This window comes from Coptis chinensis, chromosome 4 (assembly GCF_015680905.1).
Source record: "Coptis chinensis isolate HL-2020 chromosome 4, ASM1568090v1, whole genome shotgun sequence".
NCBI lineage: Eukaryota > Viridiplantae > Streptophyta > Magnoliopsida > Ranunculales > Ranunculaceae > Coptis > Coptis chinensis.
The window spans coordinates 54,395,437-54,419,603 of NC_141459.1; the positions used below are offsets into that span (position 1 = coordinate 54,395,437).

General features: G+C 36.9%; 2 pseudogenes; both read left to right on the forward strand.

Annotated features, from left to right (window-relative positions):
• Positions 1–11,092: 11,092 nt before the first annotated feature.
• On the forward strand, positions 11,093–17,599 carry LOC147504030 (uncharacterized; annotated as a pseudogene).
• Positions 17,600–22,374: 4,775 nt separating this feature from the next.
• Positions 22,375–23,564, forward strand: LOC147504031 (large ribosomal subunit protein uL18y pseudogene; annotated as a pseudogene).
• The last annotated feature ends 603 nt before the right edge of the window (positions 23,565–24,167 follow it).

Below are 24,167 nucleotides of genomic sequence, written 5' to 3' on the forward strand. Positions count from 1 at the left end.
ATGGATGATGGATGATGGTCATTGAACAAAACATAAGTGTATCAAAACCTAATTATCAATCAATGAGTAAATGATGAGTAGAATATCGTTCAACTTTTAAGTGTATGTTATATGAAGGATATGACTGGAAAGGGGGGGTTTGAGGGATTAAAAACTATGATTGTAGATATTGTGAATTGGTTAACTAAACTAATCTAAACTATTGAGAATTTATAAGAGAGAGAATTCAATATATTAGAATCCACTGCTACCTTTGATTTGTGACCTTTTGCTTCATGGTTGTTCTCACGAGTAGACTACAATTAGGCAATCGAGCGAGTGCTGATGCCCTCTTGGATGAAACATCGTTAATAATTAACTCTACTCAAGGTTGTTCCTATGTTTATGTTAATAATATCTTCTCTCCTTTATGTAAGCTTGGGCATCCATTCAATGTATTACCGAGAGCAATATCAAAGAGTACTTCCTAATAGCGCAGCCAATCAATGAATCACCATTTAAGGCAAACACAAAGAATATTTCCCCTAGGTAGCCACTCCTTGAGGTACCCCTACTAGGGCAACACAAAGAATACTTCCCTAACTCTAAAGAACTACACTACTAGAAGAAAAGTAAAGAACACTAGCCTGATATTAATATTGCAAAATATAAACCCTATTCTATACTTCCATCCCCTGGTATGGGCAATGAAACTAATAACTAAAATCATAAAGAACTAATCTAATTAGAGAACACCATGAACCAGAAGAATTATCAAACCCTAAGCACCAACTTCATCTTCTTCCTTGAAGGAAAAGATTAGCCTTCCATGAAGAAGGAAGAACACGAAGAACTAGAAGAAGAAGAGTTAGAGAACATAAGACTAGAAAGACTAATTTATCAAGACTCGACTAGTTAAAACCGAGTCTTTTATTATTAATCTCTCTCTGCCTCAAGTTCTAGAGACAAGAATGTAAGTGAATTGGCGAGTTTCATGAGGCACTTAGGTCCTCTATTTATAGGGGTTACAATAAGCTCTAGAAACATCTCAAATCGTGGCTTGTTTTCTATTACAAATCAACCTCCTTTCGATAAGGGTTTGGTTTCCAAAATTGTAAAAGAGGTGGGAACAATGTCGGCTGCATGCGTCTGGATGCATGGGCTAGTGCAATTCTTTGCGTCCTAGATGCATGAGTTTGCTTTCCCTTTTTTGGTCCATCATTCTTTCTTCTTTTGCGGGCTTTGGTCTAAGCAACGAATCTTTTTGCCATGGGTTTCCAAATATGCTTTAAAATAGGTCCAAGTCGCATCTTTCATGGCTTCAAATTCTTGGCCTTCTCCATTATTATCCACGGGCTTCCCATATGGTCCTTAATGCTCTGAATTGCTTCGTTTTGCCATTTTTTCTCTAATATTATACAAAACTCTCTTTTGTACCTATAGAATCATAAAACATGACTTACAAGCACTGTTAGTCCATTAAGATGGCTAAACAAGAGGTATAATCAAGGGTTAAAATGCACTTTTTGAGCACTTATCAACTGCGCAATTGACGCGCCCGCGCGTGTCAGACCCGCGTCGCAACTTCGATTTCTCCAACGAAGATTCTATTGGCTCAGAATCTTCGTATGTAAGCTAGTTTTAATTTCCCCTAGTTATTTTAATTCAACTATTACTAGATAAAAAGTAGATAGGTTTGCAAAGTTTTGAGTTTTCAAAACCAAAAATTCAAATAAAAAAATTATTTTCATTAATTATTTAAAATTAATTAATAATCCATCAGTAAGTTTAAACATTAAAATTAGTGTAGTAGCATGTTTAGGTTTTAATTTATATTAATTGTTGTTTATACATGTTAGATTAAGATAATATCATATAGTTAAGTCAAAAATACAAAAAAATTAATTAGGAAAAAAAAAGTTTTGAAAGTATAATATTTTGGTTTAAGTTTACTTACCAAGAGTTGGGGATTCAACCAACTTGGACCGATTGAATGCGCGAGGCGAGTAGTGTAACATCACGTTCGCGCATCTCAACCCAACTTGGGGTCGAAGTTCCAATATTTGACGAACACTTTCTAGCTTTCAAAAATCAAATTAATATTTCGTTTGATTAATCATTAGTGAATAGTTATTAGCTAAATGTAGTTACTTTTCGTGTTTACCGCTTTCATAGTTTTAGGCCCATAAAGGCAACCAATTGAATCTTATTGGCTTTGCCACATTTCGACCCGATTTGTGGGTTTTAGATAGATTAAATTTGTAACCGTAAAGAAACCCTCGAATGGTGGGTTGACACGCAAGACACCAAACACTTTGTCAACCCCACCACGTCGCCTTCACCCCAAAGGTCGTGTACGCACACCTTGGGCGGTAATTTCTAAACCTCCTCACTACAAAGTGTAAGAGGATACTAGTGTGTTACCAAGCATGCATGCATGATTGTGTGATTTCAGATTCAGTCTTGTCTTTACATGTCTTAAACCCGAGCCCCTTAAAGAACTTTACATGCGTTAATTGCTCAATTTTGATACATAGACTTAACAAAGGCGTAAACCCGAGCCCTTAAAGAAGAAAAGTGGGATTAATCCCTACTTAGAACGGACGTTAATTGCTCAATTTGATACATAGACTTAACAAAAACGTAAAAGCAATCAAGCAGAGCCAATCTAGTCACGTCCATCAGGACAAACATCTAGCACGAACAAAGAGAGTAGTGAGCTACCAGATTCCAGTAGACCAACCACCTTACTCACTCCCTTCCCTCAAATTCACCATGAGTGAGATTCTTGGTGGCACACCAACTGGTGAAGTAGCAATCTTCTCCCTTGACGCGTATAGTTCCCAAAACCCAGTTTCGCGCCCATTGTTAAATTCAAATAGGGCATAGTCTCTAATCTATAGACATTACATGCAAACTTTTCAAAAACTTCAAGGCTATAAACAAATTTTGCTGTTTGAGCATCCAATACATTTGTGTGCACATTCAAAATATTCTTGCAATTGTGCATGAGACTATGCTCAGGCTATACAAATCTTAGCGCATTTGAAACTTACCCACGTAGGAGAGCACGTCGAGCTAGACATCTCCTATCTCTCATCCCCCATCTACTAAGATGGCAGACGAGGTAGTTCAAGCTGACGAGCCTCTCTCCACTTTCTACACACCATTACAAGATGGGCCTCGATCTTGTATACATCTCACAGCTATCACGAGTGATTTTTGCAGACCGCCTAACATTTTAAATCTCCTCCCCATTTTCACGGTTTTGAGCATGAGTTGCCTTATGAGCACTTGCAACGGATTTCTGAGGTCTGTAGTACGTTCAATCATCCAGGGGTATCCGTTGATCAAATTAAGCTGAGAGTATTTCCATTTACTATAGCTGGCAAGAGCTATGCATGACTTTTGTCTCAGAAGCCTGATTCTTTTGATACATGGGAAAAGGTAGTGTTCTCTTTCATAAAGAAGTACTTTCCACCGAAGAAAACAGAAGAGATAGTAAACAAGATACAATTCTTCAGACAGAGTCCAAGTGAGACGTTCTTCGAAGCATGGGATATATTCTTTGACCTGCTCTATTCATATCCTCACCATAAACTAGAAAAATCCACTCTTGTCCAATGTTTTTTCAAAGGTCTTCTCCAAGAACACAAAGTAACACTAGACATAATGAGTAATGAAAACTTTTTGGATAAAGGTGCTATAGAAGCTCTAATCTTTTTTTGAGAACTGACAAGATGAAGTTTAATTAGATGTGAAAATAGTAGTTCTAACATGCTAAAATCATTCTAATCAATAAATAATTATACTCTCTAAACATGTGTTAAATAGGAGAGTAGTCGTGTTCGAACCACTATTGCTTGCACGTACTTGTAACGAATCTAGACTAATCAAACTATTAACTAATGAGAGAGTAATAATGATATGAAAACAGTAAATAATAGATATGAAATAGTATAATTAAATGAGAGAAAGATATTAGAGAAGGTTAATCCACCACGCAATTCGATTGATCATTAGGTTGCTTATCGAATTGCCTATTGATCCCTAGTGAACACCAAGTCCTCTCGGATCAAGGTTCCAATAGCATGAGAGTTTAGCACCCCCATAAATCTCTTTGATGGGGATTCTAATCTCTAGCCCCTAGTTATGAGTTCTATCTCTAGAAACTCACAACAAAAGACTTGAAATTCTAATGCGAAAACAATAACAACTAATAACTAATCATCCTCACATGACTTCTAATAGAGGTTTAGCCTTGTTTCATTGGATATTCATTAATCTAAAACAGTGAATTAAAGACATAAATAATAAAACAAGAATTGAATATGATGAACTAAAGCTTTATTTGATAAGGTTTTAATGGAGCCTACAATGCTAACCTAATTCTAACCTTCAACTAAACTAAAACTAAACTAAACTAATTAGAGACTAAGGGGAGGAAGGAGAGAATAAGTTTAGCCTTAACCCTTTTTATATAGGAGAGGGTTAGGGTTACATTTTCGCGCATGGGCCAAAAAAGGGGATTTTGGGCCTCTAAAGTGAGCCCAAAGTCCATTAGGTTAAGTCTAAAGAGGCCACAACTGCTGAAAATTACTTTAGTGCTATTTTCATCCACTTTTATAGCTCTGATTGGGGCAAGGTCGGATCCATTGGAAAGTTTATTCCGAGCCAGTAGTTTTGACATAAAGTAGGCCCAATTCTGATGCCCTAGTCAAAAGATACACCCATTTGAAGTTTTGTTGACGTTTTTATTCTTTTTCTACCCGAATTGACTTTGATTGGGCTTGAAAAGGCTTTTCCTTATTGATTCTTTGGCTTTAAACATAAAACTCTTCTACCAATCATCTTGACTCGTTTTCCATGCAAAATGACATCTTTAAACACAATAAACAGCTTCAAGACCTGAAATACACAAACACACGTAAACATTACTAACTCTTATTTATTATAAACATAATTAGCCTAAATGTAATACTATTAAGAGGTTTAAACTACACTTTTGGGTGATTATCAATAACCAAGCAGAAAAGAGTACTCATTGGGGCGACACAAATAATTCCAGAACATCCCAGCCCAGTACCTCTAAAGCCAATGGTATCTTTGAGGTAAAATCCGATCTAGAGATTAAAACACTAATCAAAACCCTCACCAGAAAGATAGATGCCCTCACAACCAAACAAAAAGACCATACTCCTCAACCGATCATGAACATAGATATAGCAACATGCACTTTCTGTTTCAATTTAAATCACGTATCTACCCATTGTCCCTTGGTCAACAACATTTCATCACTTCAACTAGAAGAAGTTTGTGCTTTCAATGTACCAAATGCACTATGGAGGCAACACCCAAATTTTCAATGGAATACCAATCCACAAACCTAGCCACCTCCAGGGTTCATAAATCATGCCAAACCACAAAATACATTCAACCAGTTTAGACAATGACAAGGTACCTACAACAATCAGAATAGAGCTATGGTTCCATTCAATTTTAACCAGAACTACCAAAATCCACAAATCAATAACCAAAGAGACCTAGTTCCAGTTACCCAACCTAATAATGTCCTATTAGATAAAACATCTGAGATGATGCTATCTTTGATGCAATAACAAGCTCATATCTTGGTATCCATACAACAATCTCTAAATCTTTTAACTCAAGAAAAAGCCCAGAAGGGTGTGTTCCCAGGACAAGCGGTTCCCAATCCTAAATAAGCAAACACAGCCTTTGAAGCTACTAGTGATCCTAAAAATTAAATATTTTTCTACCTTGATGTATTCCAATCCATTCATTCTTTTACTTTTGCTTCAATGGAATACATCATAAAAGGTAACCGAACCCTCTACTTAGAGTGTGTGGTTGTAAGTGCCAGAGCCTTGAGTCCACGTATACCTTGCATATTCCTTGTTAGCACTTTTACTCATAGTTTGAGTAGTGTACCTCTATGGAGCAAGTATTCATTTTTCTTTTTCTTTATTTTACACTCTTTTTGTTAAAAATACCTTTTCCTTGTTGTTTTTTTACAAGAGTTCTTGGTTTTTTCCAGTGCTTATAATAAAGGATTCTTGATACAACACTAGTCATGTGTCTTTCTAAAAACACGGGAAATGGATTCTACATAGACCAACTCCTAGAAAAAAACAATCTAAGGGCAGTTTGAGATCAGTTTTGCTTATTAAGGGTCGCCTATATCATCGTGCTATTTGCACGGGTCAGGACATATCATGTCTTGCACAGTAAATCCTCAAACTCGTATAACTGAAGCTCTGTCTGTCCGGATTGGGTTCACCTCAGAGCCGACATGAAAGTTGCCTAAGATCAACTTGGCTTTAGAAATCACAGCTTTGGTATAAGTTATCTTTATAACATCTCTACATAGTTTTCCAAAAACTTGAGGATATAAAAATTTAAGATCTTACATCCCAGAGCAACCTAGGTGATACTAGATAAACATATGGATTTATCTTCTTGTAGAAAACCCTCTATATGGTTAGAGATTCCTTTTGAGAGAAACAGAACCAAAAAAAAAAAATCGACGAGGCCAATCTAGGATTAAACAAATGGTGTAACCCAAAATGAAACCATGATCTGTTTAATTCTATCGTATGCACCTATCTATTATTGTCTCGAGAATCTGACGTTAAAATACTCAAAAATTGTACAAAATTTTCAGTTGCCAAAAATTACAAAAATTTAAAAATTTCTTTTCTCCCCTCTTTCTAAAAACCTTTCAAAATGTCTAAAAACTGTTCTTCTCCACGGAGCAATGCTCAATAAAAACGTGTACCCTATGATTATGAATTTTTACATCTCTTCCGACTGATATTAAACTTGATATCTGGAAGAGAATTCACACCATCACACCTGATGTAGGAAAAAGTTCGGTATTTACAGTCTACATGTGTCTTACACCAAAACACAGAGCCCAGCTTCACAGAGTAATCAAACCATCTGGTTGGGATTGACTCGAGTCTTGGAAATCTGACTGAAAACGACCCACATTTTTACAATTTTTTCAAAATTTAATAAAAAAATATTAGTTAGTCTTTAATTTCACGTTTGTATATTTTTTCCACCATCCGTTCCCTTTGCTCTCGTAACACTCTTTTTTATTCATTTCGCTATTCGTGCACCTTGCTTTCAAGTTGGCACACTCTTTTTTTTAGAGCACGTTCGTGTATGCAACTTATGTCATCTTCACGCTTCAAGGCGTTCATCTATCATCTTGTGTGTCATACACCCTTGGATCAAAGCATGTGATATACCGTTGGATAGAATTTTTTGCGTTGATCATCTGGACAGCTCGTTTGCCCAAATTGGACCGGTAACGAAGTGGGGATTTGCATTTTACGCGTTACGAGAAGGAACGTGACATTTTCAGTATTTCCACATTTCATATGGGATTGAGCCAAAAATTTCAAACCCTAATTAAAATCCAATAGTGCGACTGCCCGACTCATCTTTCTCTCTTGCAAAAACCCTAAATTCAGAAATTAAACCCGACATGCACCCACGCATCATTTACCCGCGGCGCGCCTCATTCTTCCCCAAATTCAAAACCCTTCCTACAGATTCTAGAAAACTTTCACCCAACTTCATGTCCACTTTCAATTTAACAAAACATCCACCCATGGTTGCCAATTGAAAGATTATACCCGAAATGGGCTTTTCAAACCTATTTGATTTGGGGGTTTTTGATGTGTTCTTCAAGGGACAGATCCTTAGAAAAGGTACAGTTGGAGGTCGTTTATACTAGAACCGTCTGCTCATTACTCTCCTTCTCTTGTTCAAGCTTTCTATCGCAGCTTAGCTCGCGATAACGAGGGTTTGTTTACTATTTTGTTTGGGGGAGGCTCGCATGAGTTGACTAGGCAGTTTGTTGGGTCAGTTTTGGGTATCGAACCACGACACGAGGTCCCTGAGAGTCAGTAGTTATATAGCACAGTGTTCGAGTTGATGCATGTGACTGTGTTAGAGGGTGAGTACGTGTCTGGTTCCATCCACCTGCGCGAGGCAGACTTCTTTGAGGAAGAACTAGTTGGCTGTGGCAACTTAGATTGCGCACAACCTAGTGGGGATGACGAAACCTTCGGATATAGGTAAGTCAATCCTTCACATTCTTTGGATTTTACAGACTCAGAACAATGGGTTCTGTATTTGTTCTTTCCTGTGGGACCAGCTGATAAGTACCAAAAACTGTGTTTTAGAGACATTACATTTGGGTCAATTATGTGTTTAATAAATGTAAATTAATTGTATTTTTATGTTTTCACAGGTTTCAATAGACAACGATAAAATACACATAAAACCTGCGTTTTAGCAAGGAATACAGCTGAATAAAGCTTGGACTTGAAATCTTCAGTATCAGCTCATTTAAAGCTCCAAATTGCCAGCAAAGCTCATGGACTTAGAGAACCATGAAACAAGTTGAAGAATCCAAACTTAAGTCCGTATGCTAGCTAAAGAAGAGATTTTCGAATAAAAAACTTGGTCAAACTTACCTAAATCATCCCGAAAGTCAGGAGAAAACTTCAAATGTCGATATCTTCCGTCTCCTAACTCTGATTCAAGCATTTGACTAGCCAAAATGATCAGCACAGAAAACTCTACGTAACGGTATCTAGCTTCCAAAAAATGGTCGTACAGTTTGGAATATGAAGATAAAGCCAAAGCCTGTTACTATTTAACTATTTAGTCTAAGCCCATTACTATTCCAAAGAATATTTCTGAAATATTCCCTAGAATATTTCTAGAATATTCCCTAGGATATTATATTTTATTTGTAACCGTTAGATTTAGATTAGATGGATTGAATCTAGACCGTCAGAAAAACTATAAATAGAAGGGTCTAGTTTTAGTTTTTCTCATGGAATGGTTAGCATTCCATTAGTAGGAGTAGAGTAGTTTACTGTTTTCCTAGTGTAATGAAGAATTTAATTTTCAGTTTTTAATTAAAATGTTTTTAATTCAGTTTTATTTTCTGTTAATTAGAATAACACTTTAGTTATGTGATCTCGGAGCAGAAACTCTGCCCGAGTGAGGATTATATCCGTTAGGGAGGGTGTTTTGATAAATATAACAATTAGGAACTGAGTAAGTTCACCCAGAGATGGGGTTCTAAATCGATTTCACGCACTAATAACGCTCGTTCAGAGATGAAGAGTCGTTATTAGGGATAAAAAATCGAGACTAACTCTTTTAACGGAGATATGATTCACTCAAATGGATTTTCTATCTCCGAAATCCAAAGTCTATTTTAGTTTATTTTCATCATTTTCTCACCTAAATCCACTTTCACAAACATCATGTGATCGAATTAGTTTTTGTTTATAAATAAACTTTTGCAATTTTATTGAAATGCGAACGAAATACCAAACCCAACCGTTGTTTTACAAAAAGATCAATGGCGCCGCTGCATTTTTCGTAAAATTTGCAAAATAAATTAATTTGGTCACAACACTCCAATAATCATTTCTATTCCCTCCACAATTTTTCATTTTCCTCTAAACAATAATTCAATCATTAAAAAAAAAACCCCCCAAAAATCTGCCCATTTGTAGTTATGGGCCTACTTTTGGGCCTTTCTTTCTAAAATAAAAAATTTAAATTTAAATAAAAAACACAAAAACCGAAACCCATATTCTCTTCTTCCCCTGACTTTTCTTTCTCACTCCACTCCCCTCCTTCTTCTCTGCGCATCCTCCTTCCTACTTCTTCTTTCTCACTGATTGATTGAATTCGTGTAGGTGAATTCGATGCTCGCTGGTGGAGAGTTTTTTTTTGGTTATTGGGTGTTGTGTGGTCTGATGCTGATGGTGGTTGGTGATGGGATGATGCTGATGTTGGGGGTGCCTGACGGTGGTTGGTGGTGCTGCCAGTCGATGCCAGTGTCTTTGTATAGTGAAGAAGTTCAGTGTAGTGGTTGTTGGTGAAAGTGAAGAAGGTGGTCATGTAGCTGTGTTGATCACTACCAAAAAAGTGACTTTTAGCCTCGGACATATTGCCACGGCCAGGGGTTTGGTGGCTATATCTTACTTGTTGCCACGACAAACCAAATATGTGGCAAGAAGTACCTTTTTGCCTTGTGATTATCCTTTTGTTGCAAAAGGTGCATTTTTTGCAACCGTTTCAATGTGGTCGTGGCTTTAAGTCACACCTTTTGTAGCGAACAAATTTTGCGGATGGCTTTAATTAAGTGTTTGGCGTCAATGGCTGCAAAAAGGCTATTTAAAACATTAAATAATTATTTTCATTAAAAAAAAAAGGCAGAAAATAGAAAATAGATGTTAGCGTTCCCGCGGTTTGTTTCGCTCGTTTATTTTGGTGAAAATTGAATCTTAAATAACAAAAAGAAAAAGAAAAAGAAGAAACTGAAAACCCAAATATTTTTCACCGGCTGCCGCACCAGTGCCTTATTCTTCACCCCAAATATTTTTCACCGCTCCCGCACCAGTTGCTGCCTTCTTCTTCACCCCAAATATTTTCCACCGGCTGCCGCACCAATTGCTGCCTTCTTCTTCACCGGTTGCCTTCTTCTTCTTCCCTGCTTCTGCCTTCTTCTCCACTGCTTACTTTACCTTAAGGTAATCTATCATCTTCTTCCCCGACATTTTATGTTAGAGATTTGTTTAAGACATCATATATTTTTTTGTGATTTGAAGCAGTTTATTATTTTATTTAAATCTAAATATCGTAAGGATATTTGATCAATTGATTCGACTTTTCTATTGTTAGAATATTATATATATATATATATATATATATATTTTAATCCAATATATATATAGATTTTAATCAATTCACGTTATTTTTGGATAAAAAGTTTGACTTTTCAAATTTAAAGCTTTAGCTTTCCTCGTATTGAGTTCTAGTTATGTTTTCATAGCTATTGCTTTCTTCCATGTGAGACCAATATTTGGTGGTAAATCCCACATTTGGACAGTTAATATGGCCTTGTCACAGTTTTTTTTTATTGGTTCTCCTATGTTATGTTAGGATATGTTAGTGAATATTTTAATTTTTGAACTTGATGTAGGATATGATATTCTTGCTGAACAAGATTGTCTTATTTTTTTTTTTTATGTAGTTGTAGTTCAGTTTTTAAATGGATAAAAGTTGGATGGATCCGACTCTAGGAAGATGCAGTCGTAAGTATATACTTGGTTGTGAGAAATTTATCGAGTTTGCTTGGAATAATCGAATTAAGGAACTTGGTGGTGAGATTTACTGCCCATGTGTAGGATGCCTTAATCTAATGTTATTGCCTAAACATATAGTGGAACATCATATAAAGAATCGTGGTATACTACGAAGTTATGTCCGTTGGACAAAGCATGGGGAGAGTGTGGAGGTGAATACCGAGTCTAATCAGGGTGATGATATGCATACAATGTTGCAAGATGCATTAGGATTTCAGAACATGGTTGGTATAGACAATGACATACCACCTAGTTCAAATACAAATGAGTCTAGTTCTAGTGACACTCGAACGGATGAGCCAAATGAAGAAGCACATAAGTTTTACAAGTTGTTGAAGGAAGTAGACACACCCTTGTACCCTGGCTGTACTAAGAGTTCAAAATTGTCTTTTCTAGTACGATTGCTTCATGTAAAGTGTCTTAACGGCTGGAGTAATCATTCGCTTGACATGTTGCTTGAGGTATTAAATGATTCACTTCCAAATGACATCAATATGTCCAAGAATCATTATGAATAAAAAAAACAACTTCGGGATCTTGGGATGGAGTGCATTAAGATAGACGCATGTCCAAATGATTGTATGTTGTATTGGAAGGATAATAAACCAGTCATGGACAAGGATAACTGTGATGTATGTGGTGAGTCAAGATGGATCACGACTTCGGAGTGTACAGAAAATAGAGTTAGTTCATCTGCAAAACTTAAGAAAAAGGTTGCTAAGGTTTTGCGATACTTTCCTATAAAGCCAAGACTCCAAAGATTATTTATGTGCTCAAAAACTTCTAAAGATATGAGATGGCATGCTGATGATCGTACGAAAGATGGTGCATTGAGGCATCCAGCTGACTCCAAGGAATGGAAAAGCTTAGACCAAAGATATCCTTCATTTGGTTTAGAATCTCGCAATGTCAGACTCGGAATGGCTAGTGATGGCTTCAATCCTTTTGGTAGTCTTAGTTCTATTCATAGCACTTGGCCCGTTATTCTAGTTCCGTATAATCTGCCGCCTTGGATGTGTATGAAACAACCTTTTCTCATCATGTTATTGCTAATTCCTGGCCCTAGCAGTCCTGGAAATAACATTGATGTGTACTTGCAGCCATTGATTGATGAGTTAAAGGAGTTGTGGGAGAAGGCAGTTGAGACGTACGATGCCTCTTCAAAACAGAATTTTAAAATGCATGTAGCTATCTTGTGGACTATTAATGACTTCCCAGCATTTGCTAATTTGTCCGGATGGAGCACTAAAGGACAACTTGCATGTCCCTCTTGCCATGAGAAGACTTGCTCAAACTGGTTGCAAAATGGGAAAAAGTTCTATTATATAGGAAATTGTAAATTCTTGCCACTTGATCATAGATATCAAAAGAATAAGAGTTCTTTTGATAACAAGACATAAATGGGAGTTGCCCCAAGCCCTTTTACTGGAAGTGATGTACTTACTCAATTAGATGGATTCGACCAAATCACATTTGGTAAGGTGAATAGTGATAAGGTTATTGGACAAAAGAGAAGTTGAGAGGATAATTCTTTGCCACACAATTGGAAGAAGATTAGTGTATTTTTTGAGCTCCCATATTGGAAATACCTTTGTTTACTCCATAATCTAGATGTCATGCACATTGAAAAGAACAACGGTGAAAGTTGGCTTGGGACACTATTGAATTTAGAGAAGAAATCAAAGGATAACCTGAAGTCAAGACAAGATTTGGTGTTAATGGGTATGAGAAAGTCACTTCATTCTACAGCTAAAGAGGGTAACAAATACTATATCCCCCTGCTCCCTTTACCTTGTCCTTGACTGAGAAGAGGAAGCTTTGTCAATTCTTGAAACGTATTAAAGTTCCAGATAATTTTTCATCAAATATATCGCGTCGTGTTCAAGTGAAAGAATGCAAAATACCTGGCCTAAAAAGCCATGATTGGCATGTTCTAGTGCAGCAACTACTTCCAGTTGCAATACGTGGAATCTTACCTAAGGAAGTTACATTAGTTCTTGTTGAACTCTCTAATTTCTACAAGCAGTTGTGTTCAAAAGTATTATGGGTTGCAGAGTTGGAACGTCTTGAGTACCAGATTGCTGTCACACTATGCAAAATGGAAATGATATTTCCTCCATCATTTTTTGATGTTATGGTGCACTTGCCTATTCATTTAGCTGGTCAAGCTAAGCTCGGTGGACCAGTGTACTATCGATGGATGTACCCAATCGAAAGGTCAGTAAGTAAAGATAATAGTAATGGTTACTTTTGTTTGTATTTTGTTAAAATTTGAACTTAAATTTTGTCATCTTTTATATTTATTCAGGTACCTGTACACCATGAAGAAGTATGTTCGTAATAAGAGTAGACCAGAGGGATCCATTGCAGAAGGGTATCTTGCTGATGAATGCTTGACTTTTTGCTCAAGATACTTAGATGATGGGATGGAGACTAAGTTCAACCGGACAGGGAGGAATGAAGAGTTCCGAGTTGTTGGATTGGATGGACAATTTTCTATTTTTTCAGGATACCGTCGTGCTTTAGGGAAAGGAACGTTTAGGACTTTAAAAGACGATGAGTGGGAACAAGCTCGTTTGTATGTGCTAATCAATTGTGAAGAAGTGGTACCATTTATTGAGTAAGTCCACTTTATTGAAATTGTGCCTTAGTTAAAAGAAATATTATTTATAAACCTATGTCGTAAATGCAATAATGTTTTGTACAGGAAGCACAAACAAGTGATTAGGGATGAGCTCGGGCAGTGGGTAAGTGCTAGGAATGTGGACCGTATTCATAATGAACGGTTTGGTAAATGGTTTGAAAACCACGTAAGTGTTAATTGTATGCAGTTAGATCATGTATATCAGTTTATGTACTCTATTTACTTTTTTCCAAAGTAGTTTTGTAGATAGCATCTCAATTATTTTCTACTCTTGCAATTTGGATTCTACTAATTGTTTTCTAGTTCTTTCAATGGTATGGTGGATATGATTTCACAGTTTAGTAACATGCCTCAAGAAGGATTCTACTTGTTTTATTTATATTTACATTTAGCTAATTTAGGGATATTTAGAGGATGTTTAGTACATTTTAGATTTAGTTTCTTATTTAGGGATGTTTGTTCTACTTGGAATTTAGCTGCAGGTTCCTAGAGCATTGGTAATTAGTCTGTCCAACACAAAGAACAAGGAAAAAATAGGAAGATGTTAGTAACCCTCCCTCCCCCTCCCTCCTGTATTAGTTGTTTCCTTTTCTTTTGGGTCCTGGAGAGTGGAAGACAGGAAATGTCTCTCTACATTACCTTGTGGTGGTAATTCATAAGAACATGATTGAGAGAGGAAGGGAGAGATGGTTACTTGGATCCATCTTAAGAAGGTCAATTGGGAAGGCCAAGAGGGTCAACTTTCCAACTCAGGCATGTTAAGAGAATTTTGAGTTCCAAACTTGCAGCTAAGAGCCAACTGTTTCTTTGCAAAACAATGAAACATACATTAAGGACGGCCTACTGGAAACTTGCTTGCTTCCAGGAAAATGATAGTGGGATTAAATTGCCCCTTTTATCAACTGGTGAAGGATCCCTAACTTCACATCTTCTTTTACTTATGAAAGGATAAGGGGGCTGTGGTTTACTTCTTTAGTATCGATCAGAATAGGTGCTCATTCTAACTGGATTTCAAGAAATTAGTTGGACTAAATTCTGAACCCGGTCATGAATAGCCATCAACATCTAAGTGGCTTGGGGCTGTATGCCTGCAAATTTCTGCAAGGATATGGGAGCATTGGAACGAAATTAAGTTTGGAGCAGGAATAAAGAACAGAGCAACAGTGATCAGAAGAACTGAAGCCTTGTGGGACAGAACCAAGCTGCTATCCAAAGCCAACAGGAGAACTCCAACCCTCCTACAAGAATGATTTCTAATACTAATTCAAATATTCAACTATATGGCTGTACTCATAGTTCGTGATTCCGAACGAAACTCCATAATTCCGCCCGGAATTTCGGTTTTTCAAAAAAACGGAATTCCGAATATAGCGTCGAAATATCCGAAATTCCGAAATCATCCGAAATTCCGAATACAACAAGGGTCGAAATTTAATGAATTTCGGTTTTTGAATTTGTCGGAATTTCGAAAATTCCGAAATTCCGAACTATGGCTGTACTTATGCTAGAGGGGATGCTGCCTCTGACAAGGAAAATAGTTGAGGGAGCCGCTAGACCTGTGCTATGGGGAGATTAACGAAGTACCCAAGCTACAGCTTACAACTTTACAAGAGATATACAACGGAATCTGCAGAGGAAGTTGAGCTAGTTGCAGTCGAGGTGGCATCCCTACTTACCATGAGAATGGACGTCTAGAGAATCAGAATTTAATGGGATAATCAAGTCACTGGGAAACCCCTTTGAGCGTAGTAGCTGGAAGTTTGATTTTGATGAGTTTGTTTTTTTTTTGCAAAAGTATGTTGAATTCTCGTTTTATAAAAGTTGTTTATGTTGAATTCTTTTATATGCTCTTTAGTGTCAAGTGCTTATAGTTGATTCCCTTTTGTGTAATTTTGATTTATGTGGGTTTTGATCAGTTTTGTTAATCGTTTCTCTTGAACATATATGATTATATGAAGTTTAAACTTTAGTACTTTAGGCCTTGGAATAACCTTTTCATCGTCGTCAAATGTGCAACCTGTAGTTCTGCCATTTATTGTTAAGATGACCAGACCCAATCTATTGAGAAATCCAGCTGAGTGTCATTATCCACTGAGAAATCTAGCTGAGTGTCATTCGGTTGGTTCATTATGCAGCAAGGCCTTCTCACGAAAAAGTGGCCAGACCACGTTACTTTTACACAAACATGCTTCCAAACTACCATATTAGTTGGAGCCCTGTCCCAGTCAGGAACTAATTAAATTGGTCATGCTGGTCTTCCCCTACAAGTGCTTTTGGTCAGTCTGCCTATGCTCCTCAAAAGAGAAGTGGTGATGGTGAGTTTCTGTCTGTTTCACAGATTGAAATTTTAATTATATCGACGGGTCTATTGTTTCAGAACAATATTCGTTCTGACCTAGCCAAAAAAAAAGGACTAATGTTTCAGGACATATTTTCCTAGCATTTTGCCTCACGAACTTATCAAGGTGTTAGATTATTTGATCGTATATATGATTTACTTGTCAGTGACATTTGTTTAACTTGTCATCAGTGACATCTATTTTACTATGAATATTGTAGTTCATCTCGTTAGAGAAATCCCTTTTGGTCCGGTTTTTTGGTTTTTCCTTCCAGAGCTGAAACCTACAACACTAATGATTGTGCTTCTGTTACATAGCTCTTTTTCTTTGCTTCAGAGTATATCTTGATCTACTGTCGATCTACTATAATGACTTTACTTGATCTAGTTGTGTTATCAATAGTGGTAAAGTTATTAGGGCTATTCAAAATTTCAAACCTTGTAATAGTTACTCATGTACAACAATTTCTATTCTGCTTCAGATAGAGTGTTCTGAGGTCTGAGCCTCAAACCTTGTAATAAAAGTCTAATATTCTGCCATGTTGTTTGTTGCAAAAGAAGCCATTTTTTTGTCTTCTTTCTTTTTTATTGGAGCTACTTTGCTTGATTGCTTATGTTTTATGAAGTTCAACATTATTTTTTTCTCCTTATCTGAATAGGTCCAGCAAATGAAAAAGAATGGGGAGTTGGTCAGCGAGCAACTTCAGAGTTTAGCATATGGTCCTAGTCGATTTGCTTATTGTTTCAAGGGATGTATTGCAAATGGATACAGATTTCACACAAAAGCTCGTTAGTCACGAAGGAAAACTCATAATAGTGGAGTTTTTGTATCGGCATAAACATCAAGCTTTGCGAGCGCGAAAGACATGAACCCAGTGACCGGTAGTATTGGTTATTATGGTGTGTTGAATGACATAGTTGAGTTGTGTTATTGCAAGGAGAATAGAGTGTTTCTGTTCAAGTGTGATTGGTGGGATGTTATGAATCGCGCATGAATGAAAATAGATGAATATGGGTTCGCTACTGTGAACTTTACACGAACCTTAGCTACGAATGAACCGTTTATTCTAGCATCTCAAGCTGAACAAGTTTTTTTTTTTTTATCTCCAAGGTAATTTGGATGATAATTGGCGAGTTGTGTTAAAGCCGCTTCCAAGGGACTTGTATGATATGGGTTAAGTAGTTGAGTCGACTGAAGATAACACGTCTTGCATGCAGTAAGATGTGGATAACATAGTTGACAACACACATGACATTAAGGGTTGGACTAGGAGTGAGATTGATGGAGTAGAAGTTGTTGCGGATACTATTGATGAAGATATCATTGACGGTGTCGAATGTGATGAAGACTTCATCAATGATAGTGATTATGATGAAGACATTGATAGTGATTATGATGAAAACAATGACAGTGACGATAATTATATGTAGTTTTTTGTGCTATTTTTTTTTTGTGGGAACAAACTCATTTTTGTGTTGTTTTTTTTTGTGGGAACAAGCTCGTTTTTTGTGTTTTTTTTTTTTTTTTTTTTTTTTTTTTAATGTTTTGGGAGTGGTTATTATCTAGTGTCTTCCTTGATGGATTTACTTGATGAATTGCTTTATGTGACGATTTAGACAGGTGCAATGGTCAAACGATTTCGAGAGGATCCTAATGGTGATGAGAGCGGTATTGCTTTATCTAGTGTCTACCTTTCCTAAGGTATTTGACCAACCAAATGGCTCAAAGTTGGAATTGGTATGGAAAGGCAGACAACGAGTGGGACCTCGGAAACATCCAAGCTTGTTCTCTGAATCTATTGGAGTATTAATGGCAACGTCACGTCGATTTGATTGGACAAAAAATTGGGAGCTCCAAGATGTAGGCGACAAAGAGTGGTTATGGGATAACATTAAGGTATGGACATTTGGATCTGCACACACTTGCACTAATTTAAAAAAACTGTCTATTTCATTTCTTAGAAGATCTTTTTGTCTCTCGTTTTAGGATAAATGGGAACTTGATGAGACCCGGAAGGAGCCCACTTTGGCTCTGACTTCTGGGGACGAATTCAGAAACAAAAAGAGTAAATGGAAAAGGAACTTTTATACCCGCTATGCCACATATGAAAAACGTATAAGCCATAGGCCAGAGCAACTATCGCAACATGAGTGGGTTCAACTTATGGAGTTTTGGGATACTCCGGAGCATAAAGTAAGAAAAAGTGTAATGTTTAACTTAAGTATTTTTATAGGGTACAATACTAACTAGGAGATCTTTTTGTATAGGCAATTTCTAAACGTAACAGGGCTAACCGTGCTAAGCAAATAGCGAAGCATGCTGCTGGAAGAATAAGTTTTCCCCAGTTTGAAGAGATAATGGTACATATGCTTATTATTTTTATTTTCTTACTGCGGCATTGAATTTGACTAGTAATTAACAATTAATAAAGTTCTTTATATTTGGTTAGAGGCTGGAGGCTGGAGCACCCCCTTCCCTAGGAGATCTTTTTGTGAGGACTCACACAAGTTTACAAACGCTTGACGCTCTTGATGATCAATCAAGAGAATACATTATATGTAACAATTTCATCTTAGTAATAGCTTCAATTTAAATATCATACTCGGTTGTATTTAATATCCTGTGTGTAATTTTTTTTTTGGAATACGAAGCACAAAATGAAAGACCTAGCAGGTATAGATGAACATGGGACACAACTACCTCCCTCAGATAAGATCTATAGGGAAGTGATGCCTCCAGAGCGGCATGGACGTGTGAGGTTGAAGGGAAGAGGTGTAACCCCAACCAGCTACTTTGGCTCCTGACTATCTTCAGACAATCGTGTGAATGACCTGGAAAGCCAGTTGGCTGAAATGCAAAGAGTAGCACAAGAGAAGGAGGAGGAAAGACAACTTGAGATTGAAAAGATTAAGCCGCAAGCACAGGAGAAAGATGAGCAAAGGCGACATGAAATAGATGAGATGAAGAGGCAGTTGGATGCACAAGATGCGGACATGGAAACACGACTTATGCAAAAGGTGGCTAATTTTGCCCAAATGGTATCACGTTGGTATGTAAACATGCTTAGTTTCTTGTCTATGAATGTTATTTTTTCTTTATAATTTGAGTTGGTCTCTTAGAGTTTGTAGTTATCTTCACCTTCCTGGATGCATATTGTTAAGCCATTGAGTCCAAATATTTGTTTAAGTAGTTAGCTTAGATTTCATGGCAACTTGGTTAGTCCTGGAAGTGGTTTTGAGCTTAATATCAAGTACTTGCAACTTTGAGTCCAAATAGTGTTTAAGTAGTTGCTTAGAGTTCAAGTCAGGAACCCGATATACACTGGTTTCAATAAACTTCCCTTTTTGTACCCTAAGAATGTAATTCAGTAGATTGATCAAACTGTTTATATCAAATAGAAGTCAGAGTGGCAGACCACTTGACAATTGTGATGGCAACTAGATAAAATTTCCAATGTGAATACTAATAAAACCACATACTAAAACTTTTTTTTTCTAAAGGGTAATTTGTATAAATAGCAAAAGAATGGGTTGCAAGTTGTTACAGTACAAGTGAAGTAGCTCATGAGAATGGAGGCACTACTGTGTGAATATCCTCGGTACATTTCACGTCGTGAATCTATAGTAGTTAAGATGCGCAATACTCCTTATCAACTTTTCTGCTTGCCACATGTTCTGATTTCCCTTTGTTAAGAAAAATACCATGGTCCTGGAATTAGTTTGCACCCTGATCTTTTTGATGTCGTGCCTTAGTGCCTTACTGAGTCCCTGCTCCACTGCTTGCATCTCAATTAGCTCTATGGATTTCTTGCTGGCCTTTCCATGACTTGTTGCAGCCACTTCTTCTTCCTTATTGCGAATGACTGCTGCCCATCCACCCAACATCCCTTGAAGAGTACCATCTGTGTTGAGATTATTTACACCCACTTCTGCTTTGTTCCAACTGCATAATTTCTGTTGCTTCCTCTCGATTTGATCATCAACATTCCAAGTATCCATGAACTATTCCGTTTCTAGTCCTCTCTCCATCTTGATGTCAAATGCTATCAGCTTAATCCTTATATCCTCTATCATTGATTTCACCAATTTTGGAATATAAGTTATCTTATTCTGAAACATTCTTTCATTCTGCGTTTTCCAGCTCCAATAGTTGCTTAAGTTGCTCTTGTTATTCAAATTCGGTGCTGATCGTAGTTTCCTGCTCTTGTATGAAAATTTAATGGGATATAAGCACTTCATCCTTAAATTTCTATTACAGTTCCTAAATACAGGAGATCTGTGGTTCGAAAGTGCTTAAAATGGCTTGAAATGGTCTATAATGTTGTAAAACTTATTTTAGATTATTGAAAGGCCACATAAACTCAATACCCTACAACCTGGTTTGGTTTGCATCTAGTAGTGTCGAAAAAAATGAAGTTGTGCACCCTAATTTGAAGGTATTGCTCTACTTATACTTACCTTATATTACTTATGCAAAAAGGAACGTTGCATCACACGGTATGAGTGTAGTTTAAAATCAAGTACAATAATGATAAGTATGTACGATGATCTAGACTAGTAAAGACTGTGTAGAGCAAGCTAGAGTGCCAGGTGGTGTCCGAGTCTAGAGCAAGCTAGAGTTCCTATTTGATCGTTACAAGGGTTGGTTATATTAGTGCTACTACTTAAACAACTGTTGTAAAAATTTCTACTGAATCTAACAGTTTCTTGTAGGAAACAAACCTATTATTGTTGGCTGTTGTTGTTTGTTTTTTCTTTCTACATACATTATGGTTATTATGTTATAATAGTGTAACTACTTAAACATTCTATAATAGCTTGAGCTCAGGTTCTTACCGTCCCACCAGAGTGCGACCAGAGTGCTGCACAGACATAGATCTTCTTAGAGCAAGAGTGGGTATACACTAAAAAGGATTAATAGGAATTGACATAAGGCTTAATATTATAAGTGCAAACGTCCTAATTCCAGAGAAGTATTACAGTCTCAGACAAATATGTGCTATTATAGTCATTATAACTTAGAACTGATTTGATTTTGTGTATGTGGTGGTGTGGTGGTTTTGTTAGAATTAATTATTGGGGATGCATGCATGCATGTGTGTGTGTGTGGGGGGGGATGAGACAACATTGAGAAATTTGAAGAAAGTGGTACAGGGGAACATTTTTCATCAATTAAACATAAATTTTGAAGTGCCATTCATGAGGAGAGTGCGACACATAAATTTTATTTCATAAAACATAGAGAAGTCAGACTTGAAAAACTATGAAGTGTCTAAGGCATTACTTCTGTCAACAAGGTAATTAACTGGCAATCTACCTACTTGTTAAGAAACAAAAATTTGTTTTTCTGTCGAGCAAGAAAGATAAATTCGTTATTTGGAAAAACATAGTTGGTCTTTCTGGTTTTGACTTTGTTGAAAACTTGAACTATCGGAGTTGTTGAATATATATTAGGATTAAAAGAAAAGATACCTAAATAATTTTAAATGCTGATTGACCTTTTTTCTGTTCATTTTGATAGATTAATAGGAGACAAGAAGGGAACTATGGAAGTGTTGTTCTGAATAATAGACCTTTAATTTCCTAAGCTTGATTGTATTCAACTACTTCTTGTTTTGACTCTTGGTGGCTTTTGAGTGTTGTCTATGTTTTGACTTTTGAGATATTGTCTACTCTAGTGTCTTTGTTCAGAAATGTGAAAATGAGGTTATCACGTTTCAGTAGTAGGATGATCGATCCTGCATTGCGTTAGATTCTAACCGTGATCCATGTAAAAAACCATTTTGGTAGGATATTTCACTTCCGAAACTTGAGTTTAATCTTGGATGGCTAGTGAGATGCTGCTGAGCCTCAATAAACCCATTTTTCTGGATTGAAGTTTCAGTACTCCTACTCAATTGAGAAGAGGTGCTAGAGCAGGGTTGTGCTTGAACTGCTATTGCAGTCTCGTTTAAGCTACTTGCTGGCTTTCTCCATGAAGAAAATGATGACCCAATTTCAATAACATCAGGAATAGCAGGATACGAACTGGGCATATCGGGAACAAAAATTGGTCTTGTAAAACTCTCGTTGTAGAGTCTTTGACTTCTAGATATTCCTGTGCCACACATATTAGTCTGTTGCCATGGTTCTGTTTTATTCTGATCAGCCATAAGAAATTGGGGATGCTTGGTGTTCCTACACTCAACTTGTACTGGTTTTCTCTCACTCTCATTCTCTTCTCGGCAGCAGAAGAAAGAGCATATCCGAAAACCCAACCATGGTGTTCATCAAACCCACAAAGTCGAGGGCTTACTTTAAGCGTTATCAAGTCAATTTCAGGAGAAGGAGAGCTGGAAAGACGGATTACAGGGCTCGTATCCGTCTTATCAACCAGGACAAGAACAAGTACGGGACACCCAAATATCGTTTTGTTGTGCAGTTTACCAACAAAGATATAATTACTCAGATTGTATCTGCTAGTATTGCTGGTGATATGATACTTACATTAGCTTATGCCCATGAACTGCCCCGATATGGGCTTGATGTTGGTCTCACCAATTACTCTGTAGCTTACTGCACTGGCCTTCTCTTGGCTCGTCGTATCCTGAAAACACTCGAAATGGATGAGGAGTAGGAGGGAAATATTGAGGCAACTGGGGAAGATTTTTCTATTGAGCTCACTAATTCCAGGAGGCCTTTCTGTGCATTGCTTGATGTAGGCCTTATTAGAATAACAGCTGGTGCACTTAAGGGGCATTGGATGGTGGGCTTGACATTCCTCACAGTGATAAGAGATTTGCTGGATTTAAGAAAGAGGATAAGTAGTTGGATGCAGGGGTTCACCGAAAGTATGTCTATGGTGGCCATGTTGCTGCTTATATGAGGAAACTAATAGAGGATGAGCTAGAGAAGTACCATACCCATTTCTCTGAGTATATCAAGAAAGGCATTGAAGGATGGCATAGAAGAACTGTCTGAGAAAGGTACATCTGGTATTCGTGGCCGATCAACAAACAAAGAAATCGAGAGAAAGAGGCTCACGAAGGCACACAAGAGGTTCAACTTGAAGAAAGTCCGACATATGATGAGAGGAGAAACAAGTTGATTGCGATTGAAATCATTTGAACTTTGTAGGAGCGGATGATGATGAGAATGATGATTAGAGATAGTTCACCTGATCCATTATGCATTTTTGTCGTTTTTGTTTCTTGTCAAGAGTTTCCCGTGGGACCTTTTCTCTTATGCTCTCTAGATTTGCTATGTTTTCAGTTATCTACTATTTTATAGTTTTGGATATTTACAACTTGAAAAGGTAGACTTTGAGGGATTTACTTTGAAGTGCGGTTATTGTTTTGTTCATCAATTGACCTATCTTATTGAAAAAACTTCTGGTAATTTGAGAAGTTATTGGGTAGACTGATTAATAAGTGGGCATTGTTTGCAATGTCTGGTTGATCTTGGTTTTAAGAAAGGAGGGATGGAGCAATACTTTTATTGTAGTTTAGAGTGATACAAAGAAGCAAAGTAATATATCTTCTTTTACTGAAATGATCACCTTTAGAACTGATACAGAGACTGATAATGAGATTGGGTAGCCTCCTAAGTTTTGTTTCAATGTGAAAGTGTTTTGGCTAAAGAAGAAGTTTGATCTTTTTTTGTATAAATTACCTTTTTGTTTTTCATTTACGGAAGTCGCATGCAAAAAGAGTATCTTGTTTCATTTGCGGTGATTACTTGTGTAGCATCTTGTTTTCAACTACTTAAAGTAGAATAACTGATGGGGTTTAAGGCCAATTATTGGGTATTGTCAACTACGTCATAATCCATGTGTTTGCTACATTATAATATTATCTATCTGTATTATTCAGTTTCTAATAATGGAATTGCATCTACATCTACTCTGTTTTGTCTAGAATCTAGAATTCTAGATATGTTACAAGTAGTGATCGGTCTTGACTTGTTCCTTTTTCCTTTGGGGAGGTGAGAAAAAAAGGGCAGGGAGTGGTTATCATCCTTG